The 18,310-nt window shown below is 42.8% G+C and overlaps 1 long non-coding RNA gene across 2 annotated transcripts in view; it reads left to right on the forward strand.

Moving 5' to 3' along the window:
• The first annotated feature begins 11,160 nt into the window (after nt 1–11,160).
• The window catches only part of LOC146861335 (uncharacterized), a 148,830-nt gene continuing 141,680 nt past the window's right edge, over nt 11,161–18,310 (forward strand). For both annotated transcript variants that reach the window (XR_014979245.1, XR_014979244.1), the window contains exons 1-2: nt 11,161–11,221; nt 11,342–11,405. This is a non-coding gene — a long non-coding RNA (uncharacterized LOC146861335). The remainder of the gene's footprint in view (nt 11,222–11,341; nt 11,406–18,310) is intronic.

Genomic DNA, 18,310 nt, shown 5'->3' on the forward strand with positions numbered 1-18,310 from the left:
ACAAGTGAGAAGGGGCAAAAGGAGTCTAGCATCTCGCTTAACGTTCCAGTGTCAGGGTCTCATGGTAATTGTAGTGATTGCTATGTGGGCTTACCAAGACTTGACAAATGGTAAGCTGCATGATAAGTGGACATCATTTTTTACATGGCAGACATGTGAGTAGGGGGAAAAAGAGTCTGGCATCTTGATTAGAGTTCCAGTGACTGGGCCTCATGGTAGTGGCGGTAGCTTTTCTATCTCACTTTTGTAAGACTTATCAAATGGTAAGCTGCATGATAAGTGGAGTATAGTTGTGACATGGCAGACAAGTGTGAAGGGGCAAAAGAAGTCTAGCATATTGGTTAGAGTTCCAATCACAGGGCCTCATGGTAATTGTATTCACTTCAATCTCTCTCTTTACCAACACTTGGCAAACGTTTAGTGTACCACACGTGTTGGCAACATGCATTTGGGATGGACCATACATTTGCATTTTAACACATATCAAGGTTCCTAAAATTATATTTTATAGTTATCCACTTACAGACAGCATTGCAACATGTGGCATGTCATGGAATTGGGCACATGTGCTCTAATATGCAACAATACACATTGACACAGACAAACCAACATCTCAGATACTTTGAGTACTGCATGTTAGGAAAGTAGCTGAAGAACACAATAGCAAAACCAGATTTGAGAGCAAAAAATACATTGTGATATTATGCGAGTTATTGAAGTGCAGTGTACCAGAGTCCCCTCCCCCAGCTATTCTTGCTAAGCCCTCAGTATGCAGGATGGCAAAGGTCTTCGCCTCCCCAGGAAAGAATTTTAATGGGGCGCTGGGAGGGCCACCGCCAGTCCTCTTAGCCTTCAGGTGATGGTTGTTGTACCGTGTACACATCCTTAACCTGAGGTCAGCCCACGTCCTCCTGATGTTGTTTTATGTGCACAGAGTGGTATCAACAGCATTCGCTCTGTTGACTATCCTGTCCCACATTTCAGTTTTACTACTGAGAGGAGTATGGTAGACTTGAGAACCCAAAAGTTGGGGCTCTATTCTAATGATTTCATCCACTGTGAAGAGTGACTTTCTTTTGGGCGCTGTGAGTGACTATATGAAAGATAAAACAAACAAGTGATACAGGTAAAAACGTGCAAAACAAAAATGACAGGTGGTGGAGAGTGCTAAATGGGAAGATGAAAAAAGGGGTGCCTTATTTCCAAATGTACAAAACTGTGGTGCCTGTCTTGTGGGCTGCAGTTGAGAAGCAAATGATCATGGTCAGGAATGGGATGTGTTTTATAGTGTTCTTTGCAGGTGTGTCCACTTGACCAAAGCACATTAGTTGTGTAGTTTTTAAATCCATCCAATGTTCACTGTTGTGGTGCTTTTCTGCTTGCGTACCCCATTAGTCTACTACCATTGAGTAACCACCGCTGGGAGACCGCCAGTACAACTGGAAAGGTGCAATAGGCTTGGCGGTACACTGTGGCCCTGACAGCATCGTTGGATGTCACTGCCAACATTGCAGACCGCTGCAGTTCCGGCTGGAAGAGCGCCGTGGCCATGGTTAGTGTTTCAGGCAGCACATCTTGTAATATAGCTGGCGGTAGACCGCCGGCGCTGTGGTGTCTTGGAGGACACGGATGCGACAGTCAGGCGGTCGGACTGCCAAACTCCTAATCGGCCCCTTAGCGCGAACATTAATAATAAGCTGCAGAAACAGTATTTTTATTAATTGTGCGCTGATTCTTTCTGGGTTTGAGCATTTCGTCCTCAATTTTACCATCAGATAAAGGTTGTTGGCAAATATGACCACTCAATGTATTTTCCTCACAATTATCGATAGTGAAAAAGCAGGTGTACCTTTTTCTAGTCTCGATTACCTAGTAGCTACTGAAGGTACAGATTATTCATGATGTAGCTATAAAATTAGCTCAAAAACATTTTGCACCTGTACTTAAGCTACTCCAACCTCTAAATACCCTGATTTTGAGTGTGTAGTAAATTTATTTAAGAAGCTTATAAAGCGCGCAGCTACCCCCGAGGGGGTGTCCCGGCACTGTAGACCTAAATGCTTAGAAGAGAGACAGCTTAATGAAAGGAGAACAACCAGGTTTTCAAGTTGCTGCGAAAGAGGGATTCTGATGGGAGAAACCTAAGCTCAAGTGGTAGGTTGCTCCAAAGTTTAGCCGTCATGACGGTAAAAGATCTACCGCCCATTCTGGAGCGACGGAAACGAGGAACCGTCAAAAGGCGAAGGTTATTAGATCGCAGAGATCTAACCGATTGGGAAAGCACAAGTCTCTTTCTCAAATAACCTGGGCCTGATCCATTAAGGGCGCGGAAGGCAAAAATCAGCATCTTGAACTGAATACGACGAGAAATGGGGAGCCAATGCAACTGCTTGAGATACGACGCAACCGACTGACGATAGGGGATATTGCCAATAAGTCTTGCCGCCGCATTCTGGACAATCTGGAGACGTCCAATTAGGTACAAGGGAGCTCCAGCATAAAGGTTATTGGCATAATCCAAATGTGAAGTGATCAGGGCATGAATAACAGTTCTACGAGCATCCAAAGGCAAATATGGGAGGATCTTCCTAATCATACGCAGCTTCCCAAAACATGCTGCCGTGACCTTATTGATTTGAGCCTTACAGGAGAGGTCATTGTCAAATTGAAAGCCCAGGTTGCGAGCTGTTAGAGCAGGTACAGGAGGGGGGTTGAGCACAGATGGCCACCACAGAGTGGCAGGAGGGATGGATTTCTGATTGAAAAATAAGACCTCAGTCTTATCGGTGTTGAGTCTGAGATGGTTGGCAGACATCCAAAAGCATATGTCGCTCAAACACTTGCGAAATCTGGCGAAGCTGGAATCTGAGTGATCACTGAAGGAGAACATAAGCTGAGTATCGTCAGCGTAGGAGATCACCCTAATACCCCAAGACTCCACTGTCTCGGCCAGGGGTGCAAGATACACATTAAAAAATAGAGGACTGAGTGAGGAGCCCTGAGGCACCCCACATAAAAGGGGTTGACTCTCTGATACAAACGGGTCAAGAAGGACTTTCTGGGTGCGTCCGGTAAGAAAGGAGGCAATCCAAGCTAAAGCAGAGCCTCCCAGTCCAAACTGCATTAGACGATCCAGTAGGATTTCATGAGAGACTGTATCAAATGCGGCGGATAGGTCGAGGAGGACCAGCATGGCCTCCTCTCCCCTATCCACACACTCACGGATCGTTTCAGAGACCTCTAAAAGAGCAGTCTCCGTACTAAAGCCAGTTCTGAAACCTGATTGTGAATCATGCAGTAAAGAGTTGGTTTCTAAGTACTCTGCCAATTGTAGCTGCACAGCCTTTTCAAGAACCTTCGCAGGCTTGGGTAGAAGGGAGATGGGTCGATAGTTACAAAATTGCATAGGGTCCACATCCACTTTCTTCAAAATGGGAACTAATAAAGCCTCCTTCCAAGCAGACGGAAACTGGCCCGAGCGCAGTGAGGAATTCCAGATGGAGAGGAAAGGACCAATCAACAGAGGGGCCAAATTACTCATAGTTTTGGCAGGAACAGGATCAAGAGGAGAGCCCGACTTACACTGAATGAGCAAATTAAATGCAGTCTCAGTGGTAAGTTCTTTAAAAGCCATAATTGATGGGCTAGCAGTATCATACGTGCTAGAGATATCAGAGGTGGACACCGCAGGAAAAGAGGACGTAATGTTGGCAATTTTGTCGTAGAAATAAGCCGACAGACCATTACACAGAACCTGGCTGGAGGGATTCTGAGGTACCATAGCAGGGGGTTTAACAAAGTCTTTTACGATCTTAAAAAGAGTTTTAGATGAATTATCTGCATTATTGATTTGTAGGGTAAAAAAATCTCGCATCGTGGATTTTTTCAATTTAGAAAAAGTTTTTAAGGCGGATTTATAAACATTCTTAGCCTCTGGATCATAATTTAGACGCCAATTGCGTTCTAATTTTTTACAGCGGCTCTTTTCCAAGCGAAGGGCTAGGGAGAACCAGGGAGCAGCAGGGCGAGATCTGGCAGAAGTGACGTGTTGAACCGGGGCGATAGCATCAATAGACAACAATAAAGCCGAGTTGAGCTGAGCCACGCAAACATCAACATCTGAGGACAAGGAATCAGATGGATAAACAAAAAAAGGGTCCAAAGCCGAGCAAGAGACTTTATGCCATTTTCTCCTAACCACCCCGTCAGGCACCCCCGGGCCAGACGCCACAGAGAAAGTGAGATCGAAAGGAATAAGGAAGTGGTCTGACCACGTGAGGGGGAGAGGAGAGTGGACAGTAATATCAGAATGATTAAAAAAGATTAGGTCGAGAGTGTGGCCTGCAATGTGTGTCGGGCCCTGGACTAATTGGGTCAGATTTAGACCCTGTAGAGTGTCTATTAGCTGATTGGCCTGGGAGCAGGACGGATTGTCGGCATGAAGGTTAAAATCACCGAGAACTAGGAAATGTGAATGTTTAAGGGATAAATCAGCTATCTGATGTATCAATGGTAGCAAAGAAGAAGCTGAGGCATTGGGGGGATTGTAAACTAAGATGCCTGCTAAAATGACAGAAGCCGAGTCTGAGATAGTGAAATACATGGCTTCAATAGAACCAATGTGCATAAGTTTGTTAGTAGTTAAATGAAAGTGGGATTTTAATATGATGGCAAGGCCCCCACCAGTTTTATTTCCCCCACGATTAATGCCCGAGAGGAGATAGCCAGGGGGCAAGGCAAGATGAATATCCGGGTTGGAGGAATCTTTTAACCAAGATTCGGTGAGAAACAGAATATCCCAAGAGTGGGAATCAAGAGATGACCAGATATCACTGGCATGACGAGGAAGAGAGCGGCAGTTAATTAAACCAGCCTTAACCAACAAAGGGAGAGTAGGTCTCTTAATAGAGTGGGAGCGAGGTGAGGCCAATTTCCTCATGGGGGGGAGCTCCAAGTCACACTGATAGCAGGAAAAAGGGCTACCCTCCAACCCACACGGATCGCAGCAACGGCGAGGCAGACACATACCCACTTGCAGTTGCAGAAGCTGTTCTCTGGTCCAGCCTAACGAAGTATTTGCAGAGGAGTTGGTAGGGGGACCAGCCCTAAGCCCGGAACTGGCGCGGACGGGCGCAGACGGGCGCAGACGGGCTTGCCTTAGGCGCGCCTTCGGCGCGCCATCGGCGCGCCCGCCCGCTGCGCGGACGGGGAGGTCGCTTAGTTATAGACATAGAGAGGAGGGTGGGAGGCGTCCAAGATCTGGACCGCTACCCTGCCTTCCCCTAAGATGGCGTCGTCAATCCTCAGCGTGCAGCGTCAGCGCCAGAGATAGGACTGCGACAGTGGCCACAGAGGAATGAGGAATGCGGATCTAGTGGATTTCACAAGCAGGCACAGGTAAATCACACAGTGAAAATATAGAGTTATAAAAAACGATTTAAAATATACACAGTTATTAAAAAAACGATTTAAAAGCAATAGCAGGTAATAGCGTAGCAGGTAATGAGGAGCTAGTAAGTACCCCCGGCTTCCGCCTCAGGGGAAAAATTAAGCAATCAGTCAGTAAAGGGTGAGGCAATAACTGCACCGGTTAAATACAGGTACCTAAGAGTGAGGTATTTACTAGGTGCTGTAAACACTTCCGTATTCATTCAGAAAATGAGAAATTAAATGCAGAATATACGTTTACAAGCTGGGTTTTGACACCGCCCCGCCCCCCTCCACCCATCCTCCAAATTTGTCTTGGACAAAATGCAGGTGGAATGAGTTTATTGAAAAATGTGCAGGTCCGAGCCCTGTGCAAACCCTTGCTCGGGAAAGTATGAAAAAATTACCCCCATCGTTGAATTATTTTACTATGCGTCAATGTATATTACATTTTATTAATCAAATTCATTATCGATTTTTTTTGCTCCAAAACTACTTTGAAAAGCTATAGTTTCCCTTTTTTGCTTCTGTAAGAAAAAATTCTGGCGACTCTCGCGGTTTTGGGGTGCTGAAAATAAATACTTACTTCTCAGTTCAGCCTTTTGAATTGTGTTAAAATGTGCATCTCAGAAGTCATTTGAGGCAAATGTTTTTAATATTGTACATTCTGCACCCTACAATCAAATGGAATCCTATTATACTGCAAGTCTGAAAAGCATATTTTGAGCTCCCAGAAGGATATACTTGGGAAACTGAGGGGCGTACTTTTTTGCTAGGTCTATTTATATTTTACAGATTCAAGAACTGGGCCTTCAATTATTTTCTAGCTGCTCTGCTGCTCCACAGAACTTACTTCACGGATCTTTGAAACAATACATCTTCAAAACAGATGTGAAGCAAAGACCGGAGACATATTCATATTTTAAACGCGAGACTGAGGAACAGAGTTTTGACGTTTCTAAATGAATAATAAAACAAACCATTCTAGTTAAAATGAGATGCCAGACTCGCTACCGCACACTTATAAACCCACACTGCTTTAGATTCTGTGAATTAGCAGCAAATTCAGTTGCTCCCTGCAATTAATTATTAAGAACTCTCTGAAAAAGCTACTTATCAGATAAAACCCACAAAGAATTACCAGGATGCCTTTCTGTCACACCGAATTGAGCACCATGTCACATATTCATCAGTCTACAGATCACAGTAATGTATTGAAAATGACGGCAAAAAAAAGGGCAGGAATGAGCCGTATCTATTAGATATGGCGCATTCCTGTCCTTTTCCCCTGCGCCGGTGCACAATGGGCTGCCTTGCTCCAACGCGGACACCTTTGCACCATGGTGCAAGGGTGCCTGCGTTGCGGCATGATTTTTTTTGTGCAGGAAGAGAAACCTTCCTGCACAAAAACAAGCACAAGAGGCTTTTTCCTCTTTCTATGTCTGCTGCATTCAGCACATATAGAAAGAGAAAAAACTGTAAAGACGCCTCCCCACCATGGGTAGGGACATGGAAAAAGGGCCTTGATTTCTGCATAGGTCTAGAATTACCAATATCAAGTCAAGTCAATTAAGCTTTATTCGGTGTAAATGATACCACCATAAAAGCATTCTATTCAGAGGAAACAGTTAAAATTACAGTTTTAAAGACCTAAAAATATACAATCAAAAGATAAAATCGACATTTCATAATCATACAGTATGTCGATCTACAATACAATTTTAAATGAAAATGCAATCTGACCAATAGCTACACAATCAAAGGGTACGATCAATGATTCATAAGCATTCAGGTACATAAAATGCAAGGTGTTCAAGTGTATAAGAATAATTCTGTCTCCATATCTTCATACACAGTGAAGAGCAAGCAGGATAGCCTTTGTCATACAAATATATAAAGTGCATAGTGCTATTGTGTGTACCACAACTACGTGCAGTCATCTGTTTTTTCATACGACAGTGCGTCCAGATGTGCATAGACCTTTCTTCTCCTTAATGCCAGTTGTATACACAAAAAACCTGCATTTGTCATTTTCTGGTTTTCCGGGCTATATACAAAATTAAAAGTATGTTTATAATAAAAAAGCGTCTTAGATAAAAACAGAGGTTTTAAAATGGATTTCCGGATATCCATATAAAAACTACAAAAAAATAAAAAGAGCAACGTAGATTGGGGGGACTTTCTGTCACATTGGCAATTCTGAAGTTTATGGTAACACTTTTCCTGTTTGGGGAATGCTATTAAATAGTGAAGGGTGCCAAACCTAAGCCTTGTCAAATAAAATCTGTGTTGTATATTTTGCACCTGTATTAAATAGGTTTGTGTGCCCCTTACAGAAGGGATTTCACAGTAGGAATTAACGCTATGTTTTTGACTAGCTTCAACCTCTCTAGCACCTTCCATAACTTTCATATAACTTGTCTTCAGGTCTCTTTTACTATAGTCTAAACTTGCTTCTGGGTTATTTCTATCAATATACACCCTACAGCGTGCCAGAAGGGTATGTATATGCTCAAGCCAGGGAATTTTACTACTGTGATCAAGAGCTAGACAGTCTAAAATAATATCCTTTGTGAATTTGGTCTCATCTTTAGTCCATATTACTTGTCAAAGAGTGAGACCAGCCATGTTTATCAAGCAGGTCAGGAATGGTACAGATAATACTTTATGTATTATATGATTCGTGGTGAAACTAGGAACTGCCAGCAGTCTTTTTAAGAATGTATTTTTGTGGATTTGTAGAGGGACGGTGTTGGTTCTCCCCAATAATGCAGCCCCATAGCAAACACCTGTGACACACTTACTACGCTACGGGTGAGGATTTCCCGTATGGGTTTATTTCCTATTTTGGCAGAAAATCTTAGAATGCCCCCAGTGGTTCTTAAAAATGTCAGATTGCACAGTTCCATATGTGTGTTCCATGTACCATTCCTGTTAAAAGTCAAACCCAGGTATGAAAAAGTTGAGACTGTTGATGGCTACCCCTCCCTCGTGGTGTTGTCTGTTCTTCAGTTTGATGCTCCCACATGTCATAACAAATGTTTTTTTAGATTTATCTGAAGATCTTTTTCAGACATGAACAGGGCAAAGTTGCCTAGAATACATTGCAGACCATTAGCTGTCCTTGATAACAGGACAGTGTCGTCTGCGTAAAGAAGAACGGGGGTCAGGCACGCCCTAACTTTTGGTACATCTGCAACTAGGTTTTGTAAAAAAAGGTCTACATTACTAATATATAAAGAAAATTAAAGGGGCGCTAAAACACAGCCTTGCCGGATTCCGTGTGTTACTCTGGAGTGCATTTCCCCATTGTACCGAACCGTACTCTGGAAGGTAAAAAGGTGTAAATCTGGGCTAAATATATAATTATATCGTTAGGGGCACCTAGCGCCTTTAGTGTCTGCCATAATTTAGAGTGGTTAATAAGATCGAAGACGCTAGTAGGGTCAACAAAACAAAGGTGCAAAACCCCGTCCTAAGCTAAGGTATACTTCCCTATCAATAGCTCCAGATTGACGCATTGTTCCAACGTCCCAATACCCTTTCTGAATCCATACTGGGCCTCAGTCAAGATGTTATTATCGTTGGCCCAGTTTTCTAGCCTTTCCAACATTATTCTCCCCTACAGTTTGGAGGTGGAGTCAAGAAGGGATATGGGACGATAGCAGTTAGCCTTCCCTCTGTCCCCTTTTTAGGTCTCGGCCTGGCGTCGGAGCGCGCATGCGCCCCTCGCCTGCGAGAGCTATAGTAAGCACTCGAAGAAAGGGACTTAAATCCACACCCCTGTATCCAAATCGTTTATGATTCGCTTGTGTCCTGATTTATGTTTCATTCTGGCTTTCAATTGGCTGGACGTCATTTTTGTTACCGCCCTTGCAGTTTTCGCCCATCGGGACAAACACATCTGTTTTCACTCAGCCCAGACGCAAAGACAAGCGGCTGAATGAAAACAGATGGTCTCTTTGTGCTTCACGACTGTTGTGTGAAGATTTTAAGAATAGTCTTCACAAGGGCTGTGAAGCAGAGAGGCACGGCGCACAGGCATTCCGAGGGCGCATGTTGCTTCCCTCTCGGTGTTGTCTTTCTCAGTGAAGCTTGTTTCAGTGCTGCATGTACATTAAGGCCGAGCGCAATTCACTTCTCCAGTATAACAGCCACCACCCTAGAGGTCTTAGAGAGGTCTTCGAGACAATCTGCCGTATGGACAGTTCCTACGTATCCGCAGGAACTGCTCCTTGAAACAACATTACATGGAAGAATCGGATGACCTTGCGGACCGTTTGATTGAACGGGGTTACCCTAAAAGACTGGTCAAAAAGGCCAGAAAACGCGCTTGGTTCAGTCCTCGCGAAACTCTCCTTCAACCTAGAAAACGTGCTGAAACGCATGACCAGAGGATGTGTTACTACTTTTTCCACTAAGAGTAACGCAATAAAGAAAGTTATTAACAAACACTGGGGGCTTATTTCCGATGATCTTCTACAGGACGGGTTGCCTATGCACTCGTACAAAAAGGCTAAAAGCATCAAAGATCATGTGGTGCGTTCCTTCCTTGAACCATCTGACCCCAGAACTGTTCTGTCTCTCTGGAATCTACCACTCATTATCGGGCATCACAGATGTGGGCAATGCAAGGCCTGTTCCATGACTATCCAGACCAAAGAATTCAATCATAATCAACATAAGATTGTCCTTAAAACCTACACTAACTGCAATACAAGCAACGTCATTTACGGGATTGTCTGCCCGTGCAGTTTGATCTATATTGGGCAGACCCAACAGAAGATAAAAGCAAGGGTGCTGCAACATTGTAGCCGTATCCGCTGTGAGACAGTAGGGGCCCCTTTGGTAGACCATTTTAAAAGACAGAGCCATGCCCCTGATAGTTTTAAATGGATCGTCCTTGAGAATACCACCCTGGGACCTAGGGGTGGGAACATTGGAGATATATTGGACATCTGTGAATCCAAATGGATGTGCTTTTTTGATTCCATAACCAATGGTTTGAACGAGGTAGACAGAAGTAATGCTCAGTTAGCAACATTATATCCTTAGATTTAGACATCTTATACCGTTTAACACTCTGGTATGGTTTGTTGTTACCTATGCTCTGTTTTTCTAATAGTTTTGACTCTCCTAGTTTGGAAGCTTATCTTGGTTTGATTAACCTGTGTTCCATTACATTCTATTTGGACAACTTACCCTCCTGCGTGAGAGGTTCTTGTCCTACATCTTACTTTCTCAATTTAAAGTTTCCTTGAGGGATATGTGACGTTTTTACCCCCATGCTTGGGTGGTACAGGCCACAGGGCTCAAGTGAATGTTGGCCTTTGCAGCCTATTCTGGCTTTGTACCTATTTGCAATATGTTCAAAGTTGCCATGTTTCTGGGTGTATCCTTCAACGCCTCAATTGTTTTTCTGGACTACAATAACTCACTTGCGTCTTTACCTTCCTGTGAGAAAGGTACACGCATTAACATGGTTTTAATCTGTCACCACTATTCGACTCAATTTCTCTCTCCAGGTCTTGGCACTTTATTTATTTATCCATACATTTCTCCAGTCTTTAAATATATATATGGATTTGCCATGTATTCATTTTTCATCAATACACCTTGGTTATAGGCACCGAGTCTTCCTTTCCTCTCAGTCTCCGCGTCGAGCGTGAGACTACGTGCTCACGCGCCACGTTTCAATAATATACGGCATTTAAACTGTGCCGCCGGATAGTACTCCTTCCTGCCTTTTAAATCGTATGGCCCCCTAGGATGACGGATTGACTCCAGCCCACAGGTATTCAATGGTATTAGACCACGTCAACCATGCGGTTGGCATCTTGCACGCCTAACCCTCTGTACTTGGGTTTGAGGCGTTTGTTTAATTTTGGGTTTTGTTTGTGTATTCCCCAATTAGATTAGCTGACCGTTTTCCGGCGGCTTCACAACCACGAGGTCGGTGACTTTTCAGCCCTTCCCTCGTAAGTTGTTTGACCTTCACATTCTAAATTCGTTCGATTAGGCGCCCTTAGTTCGAGTAATATAGCAATGAGGCTTTTGATTTAATTAACTGTTAGGTTTGATCTTTGCTCATTGCGTGCTTCTAATTCGTGTTCTTTATGAATGGCGCTTTTACTCTTTTTATACTTTCTCATAGATATTTGCACTGACGTTACTCGTATCCACATGGATTTTTCCTGACCCATGACCCGTGTGAAACAAGATCCACAGTAATAATAACAATAATACATTTTTCCACAGTTTATCTTTTGTCAACACTCCGGATCATTCTAGACCTTTTTTTATTTTTGATCCCATTTTTTCGTAATTTAGGTGATCTGCCCCCAGCTTCCCCTGTCCTGAGGAAGACCCTCCTACAAGGTCCAATTGTTTCCTATCATTTTGTGGGGTCGAAACGTCGACAACTGGTCCATTTGCCAGCTTCTACCCAGATTGGATTGATTCATACAAGAATTTTAAAAGCATGGCTTGACACAAATTATGAACATTTATTGTACATCACTCTGGCTCTGTGCTGAAGCCAGGATTCATAATTGTTTTAATTAAGGTCGTATGACCTTCCCTCTTTCACTCACCTAATCCTGCACTATTCTTTTTCTTGACACTCTCCTTCCCTCACCCTGTGGGACACCATTGCTTTTGATGATGACATTTTTGCAATTTGTGTGTAATACATTGTCAGATGGCGCATTGTGATTAAATAACAGTGTTCCTTTCAACTTTTTTAGTGTTACTAGTTATTTATTAATAACTGTTTGTGATTTACATTGTACTGGGACCCCTTCCCTTTTGTACTGGCATGTACATTAAGGCTTATGTTGCTTCTGAAGAACGTGGTGCCTGATTAGTTAGAGAAAATACTTGGTAGGTTAGCAGCTGTTGCTATAGCAGCAACCTGCTTCCCAGTGCAGAGCTTCGTTGCATGCCTTAGTCTGACCTCATAGGGGTACGTCATCTTCTTTCAGACGTTCGCCAGAGGTTTCCAGTTTTGGCTTACATGCTGCATTATTGTAGCATGCGGCAACTAAAAGCCATCACAGCCCACTTGGTGTGGTTCGGAAGGTTTCCTAGCATTCATTTACTGCCTCTCCCTCGTATTCTGGTGTCACACGTTCCTTTGTTATTCCTGCGCCTAAAGATGGGCCCCAACTGTCGAGTGCCCAGTTGTGCCTATCTGTTCAAACATACGGCTACTTGTTGACTCGTTTAACAGCAAAGGAGAGAGTCGGAGGGCAAAGGTGGTTTCAGTGATATAATAAAGGAGCCCACAGATCCTCAAGGCGCTTCTACTTGCACACTTTAGGCATGATATCTGTTGTTGGAGGGATTTTATTTTTTCATTTTCTGCCTCGGGATGGTTGTCAATTACCTGCATTAATTTCAAAGCCTTTTTAAACAGTTGACTTAAAGAGACATTTAAACACAATGGCTAGAGCTTCAGACTTCAGTAGCGAAATTAAGAGCAACAAGTTGGCCTTTCGTGCAGCACAGAAATTACAGCTACGTTTGCCATCTAGTTACTTAAATCTGACTAGTAAAGGTTCTGCGAAGTTTACAGGTGCAAATGACCAGGTTTTGTTGCTCGTCCTCATGAGAAGATTAGGGTTCCTATGACAAAACTAATCAGGCAGGCTCAGACTGGGGAAGAATTAGGGCCTGGGCAACAAATTAAGAATACCCCAATTTGCAAATCAGGAAGTAAAAAAAAAAAAAAACACAAATATGGCTACATTTTCAAATGGCGGTAACTCCGAACTTACTAACACATACGTAATGCAATGTTGGACTACACAGAAGTGTGGCTCAGTGGAGAAGTGTGGCTCAATGATTAGAGCAGCAGACCCTGATGCAGAGGTCTAGCCCGGGACCAGGGTTCAATTCCCTGCCTTGGCGGGTCTTGGGCTAAAAAATTCCACGGACATGATAATTCTCGCCTCGGTGCCTATTCCAATCATGGAGTCCCACTCTGCAACTCTGGGCAATAGCTTGCTTAATCTCCACAACAGCCCCCACAACGCTAAGGATGCCTGGCCTCCACCTTGGGGGTGCCCAGGAGTGAACGCCTCACAGGGAAAGCCAGGATGGGTTCCACAGCGGTATTCGTACAAGCGCCTTGAGACGCTTGCGGGTGAGTAGTGCGCTATACAAGTATCAATTTACATTTACACAAAACCCGCTTAGAAATCTCTCTCGAGGAGATTAAGAGATTTGCTCAGAATCACAGGATGTTGAGCCCCCACCGAGACTCGAGGGGTGATTTATAGTAAGATCTAAATAATATATATACTAAAGAGTGCATATATAGGCATTCCATTTTTTATATACACTGAAACTAGTTCTGTGTTTAGTATGTTTGCAAACTCTACAAATTTGGTGTGTATGTAAGCCCAAACAAGGAGTAAAGTGCCTGGTCCAGGGTCACATAATTTTATCATGTGGGTGCGCCATGATTGGCACTCAGGTGTTCAGGTCTCTTAAGAAAAACTTTAGCTTCTGCCAGGCCCCATTATTTTAATGGCGAAATGACACCCTCTGCTAAGATTACATTGCATATGAGAACTGCACATTTTATTGGCCAAGTCCGTTATTTAGATAGCACTATATACGCAGCATGTGACATATTTGTAAGTACTCCTAGGGTTGGCATACTGGGGCAGAGGAACACTGAGATGATGTAATTTGTCCAGGATCACAGGTTGTGTGGTCATGTGGCACAGCCTGAGCTAGCACTCAATCCTGGTGGATACACATTCACACATTAGTCTCTAGAACATGCCATGTATGGGAGTCAAAGCATTTTATTTATTTTCTCCTTGCTAAATTCTGTCAAATAAATACAATTGGATAGTAAAAATGAAATGTCTTGGTGTGAAAGAGGGGGTGCCACGGACGATTCGAAAAAAAACCCATGCTTGTCACTAATGAGCTTTTAATCTGGATAAAAGGCTGCTTAATCGGTTGAATCCGCAATTTGTAGTTGGGGGGTGAATGATGTAGTGGCATATTGTGCTTGCAATAGCAAGCAAAATGGCTCTGCGCACTAAGTGTTATTATCTACTAAACAAGTGCAATGTTCAAGTCACAAGCTCTGATCCCGGCAGGAACAACTCGGAATTTCACCCGGGAGTCCTGACACAACCCTATTCGGAATAAAAATATTACAGCTACTGAGTTAAACACACTGCTATAGAGCTCAACAAAGTAAGAGGATACCTCACTCAATTTATAGCAAACATTCGTGACACTCACCGGCATGGTAACCAAAACGATGTTTATTAGTACCAAGGTCTGTGAACTCCATGTAAAGCTATGGCCGCCATATATATGGCCCAAAAGCTAATCACGTGGTAATCATGTGTTCCATTTGACCACCATGAGCTTGATTGCCAGATTCCCGTGAGTGACTGCGCGTCCTGGCAGTCGTTTCTTGCTTTTTTTGTTTATTCAAAAATAAAACAAGCATTTGCAATGCAATAGGTCTCGCCTTAGAGTTTGAGCTATTGTCATTGTAAATGACAATGCCTTTCATTTATGTGTTTTGAAAACCTGTAAGCGGTCCGTAAACACGCAGTTTGTACTAATAGCTGGCAGTAAAAAAGGCGCAGTTACTGCCAGCCTTGCTTCTCGTACGCAACGACTAGAAGTACAAAGTGTGTGTTTACGCACCTCTTGCAGGTTTTCAAAACACATAAATAAAAGGCATTGTCATTTACAATGCCAATAGCTCAAACTCTCGCAAAGGCGATACCTATTGCATTGCAATTGCTTGTTTAAATATTGGTACGATTACACTTTCCACCCAGGGTGCAGACAGCACTCCCCCTAAGGTGGCATTAAAAACGATTAATAAAATTGGAATCCAGAAATCCATGTTATGTTTAAAAATGTCGATAGGAACCCCATACGGTACTGTGGGTTTACAATTAACACTTTTTTGTAAGGCGGATATTATTTAATCTGACGTCATAGGGGATAATGTTACTGGCTCCACTACGATGCAATTGGCATTATTACTCTTGGTTACTTTAACAGCATCAGGATTAAAAATGCTCTCGAAATGTGATGTCCAATCTTCTAAAGGGACAACTGTATCAATTTTTACTGCAGTATTTTCCCTGAAAAAGGTGTGGTCAATTGTTTTACGGAACAGAGTTGCATTTCGTGTCTCAGCAGCCTATATTAGTGTATTCCAAGCCTCCTCACGGATCTCTTGTTTCCTTTCTTTCAGGGCATTTTTATAAATTTTCCTTAAAAATGTAATCCTTGCACTATCTCTTGGTCTTAATTTCATGGCCTTTTTTAAATCCCCATTTAGCCTTGAACTAATCTGATTAAACCATCTGGGGTTAAAATCACAACCGTTCTTTCTCCTCTTGGAGGTCAAGTTGCTAGCTATTTCGGTTGTGATATTGCAAAATGCATTTATAACAGCCGGGTTTGTTGAGGTGCTATCAGAGCATGTAGCTAAATCTCTCTGTTTTTGCCCCTTAAGATTTTCATAAAGGAAATAGGCTCAACACCTGTCCACCGTATGGTAGTAACATTATTACCCTGAATCCTGATATTTGAGTCCATAGTCTTGCCCCTTTCTTGGCGTGTCAGGGTAAGCCTCAGGGTCAAAATTTGTGGGTGGTGATCACTTAGAAGACTCTCACGAATCAGAAATTTTTCCACCAAGTCCCCACAATTTGCCGAAACAATAAAGTGATCAATATTGGACGATGACCTAGCCCCCATAAATGTTTGTAAGTTTGTTACTCCAACAGGGATAGTAGGGTCCACGACAACTAGATTATATTTATGAACAACATGGTTAATTGCCTCGCCATAGGGCTCATGTGGAAAATGGGGGATTCGTTCACCAAAGTGGTCACAATATCCACAGGGTTCTCCCGCTTCAATATCACATTAATCACAATTTAAGTCACCCGCCCAAACTAATACATAATCCCCTCTCACTTCCTCCAAAAAGTGGTCCAGATCTTCTTCCAATAGCTTAATGACGATGTCTCTTGTTTTATCAAACATATTGTTATAAAAATTGATTACAATAAAAGACTGTTTTCCCTCTGAAAAGAAATGCAAAAATTGATAAAACTCTGACGTAATGTTGGCTTTCTTTAGATTTAAAGGTGATTTTATCGCAATTAATGCCACTAGGCCACCTTTAGCTCTCCCCATTCTTGATGGGCTGGCGTTGGTACACACAATTTGAAAGCCATCAATAAAAAAGGGCTCAGTATGCCAAGTCTCCTGTATTAGGATTAAGGAACATCCCTCTAACTTTTTTAGCCATACCTCATCATCTATTTTATTTTTAATCCCTGCAATATTCCATGTCATAATACAGAGAGACTCGTCAGATCGATTTAAAAAGGAACTGGTGCCTAATTGAGTGTGAAGACCAATTTCCGACTGGTCACAAATAGGGGGGGTGATCCTTATCATTGGTCTGTGACTCATCTATGGCCCCGTTCAAAACGTATTCACTTATTTCAGCCAATGACTGATTATGCACTAGAGTGTGAACCTGGCCCTGAGATTGTACCATATACCCCTTCTCAGCTTGTAAGCTAGGGTCGACATTTAAATTTTTGCAAGTTGCCATAGGTTCAAATTTCCCAACTGGCGGGGCAGCCAACACCCCTAACAGACAATCAATTTCACTACATCTACGCAGGGGTGCATACCTATTAAACAGTGGGACCATCACACTTGAGTTTTACGTAAGCATTATTTTAGCTATACTATATCTAGGTCTATAAAAAAAAGCCTAGTGGAGTAGCTATTATATGTTCTTGTGGTTGGGACCAGACTCAGTGGCATTATTATGGAGAACTTCCAACAAATTCCCTACAAATTCTCTACTTCGAAAATTCACCACGACACAGTCACCCTGGTATAAGTTTCTGGAACTGCCCACCCAGTGCACCCTCCTCAGCATTATAATGTTCTGGTGTAACACGTTTATGCCAAAGTTAGACCTTCCCGATATCCAGTGTACCACCCGGTTTTTTTAATGTCTCGTATGATTCACTCTGATTTACTGCTAATGTTGGAACATTGTTCAGAACTATAACATACGGAGTAGCTTGTGAAGGAAGATGTAGCGGCTCATCAGTGTTGTTATCAGGGTGCATGACTCTATTTGTTTTGTCCTCCAAGTTAGATTTTGCAAAACTCAGAGGGGGAGCCTTAACTTCTTTATTAGTCCTTAAATCATGAGTGGGTTGGTCAGTCCGACAACCCCTAGTGGAAGGAGCAGGGGTAGGCTCTCTTTGGTTGTTTTCGCCAGCACACATGGACATGCCTACTCCTTCTTTTGATCCATCCATTGGTTTATGCATTCTAATATTTTTATTCAAAGTTTGAAGGGGCAGTAGTTCAGAGATCAGATCTCTTAAAAAAGCCACATCCTGTTGAACCAACTTAATTTCAGGTTTACTATGTAACTTTTTAGAGAACATTTCATTCAAGATCTTGCGGTCTCTGTACATAGTTTGAGGTGTTAATGTCCTCCCTTGTCGCCCCCGCATTTTTACCTCCTTTTTATTTGCTTTGGTTTAGTTTTACCCTTGACTGATTTGTTTCTCTACAGAGCCATTGTCCTTTAATGGGTGTTGTTTCACTTTTTTTGCTGGCGGAGATGGCAAATCGGAACCGTTTGATAACACTGTGATTTCCAGAGGGGTTGTTAGTATTCAGGGGTTGACCAGATTACATATTGAGTCCTTATTGGTAGTTGCAATGGGTTGTAAAGGTTCTAACTCAATGGCCTCGGCAGCCTTGTCTCTCTCTTTGTTCATAAGAACTGAGAATTCGGACCTGCCTGCAGATGTAGAGTCCTTTAAGCCAGCATCTAGTG

Source organism: Triturus cristatus, chromosome 3_1 (genome assembly GCF_964204655.1).
Source record: "Triturus cristatus chromosome 3_1, aTriCri1.1, whole genome shotgun sequence".
NCBI classification, from domain to species: domain Eukaryota; kingdom Metazoa; phylum Chordata; class Amphibia; order Caudata; family Salamandridae; genus Triturus; species Triturus cristatus.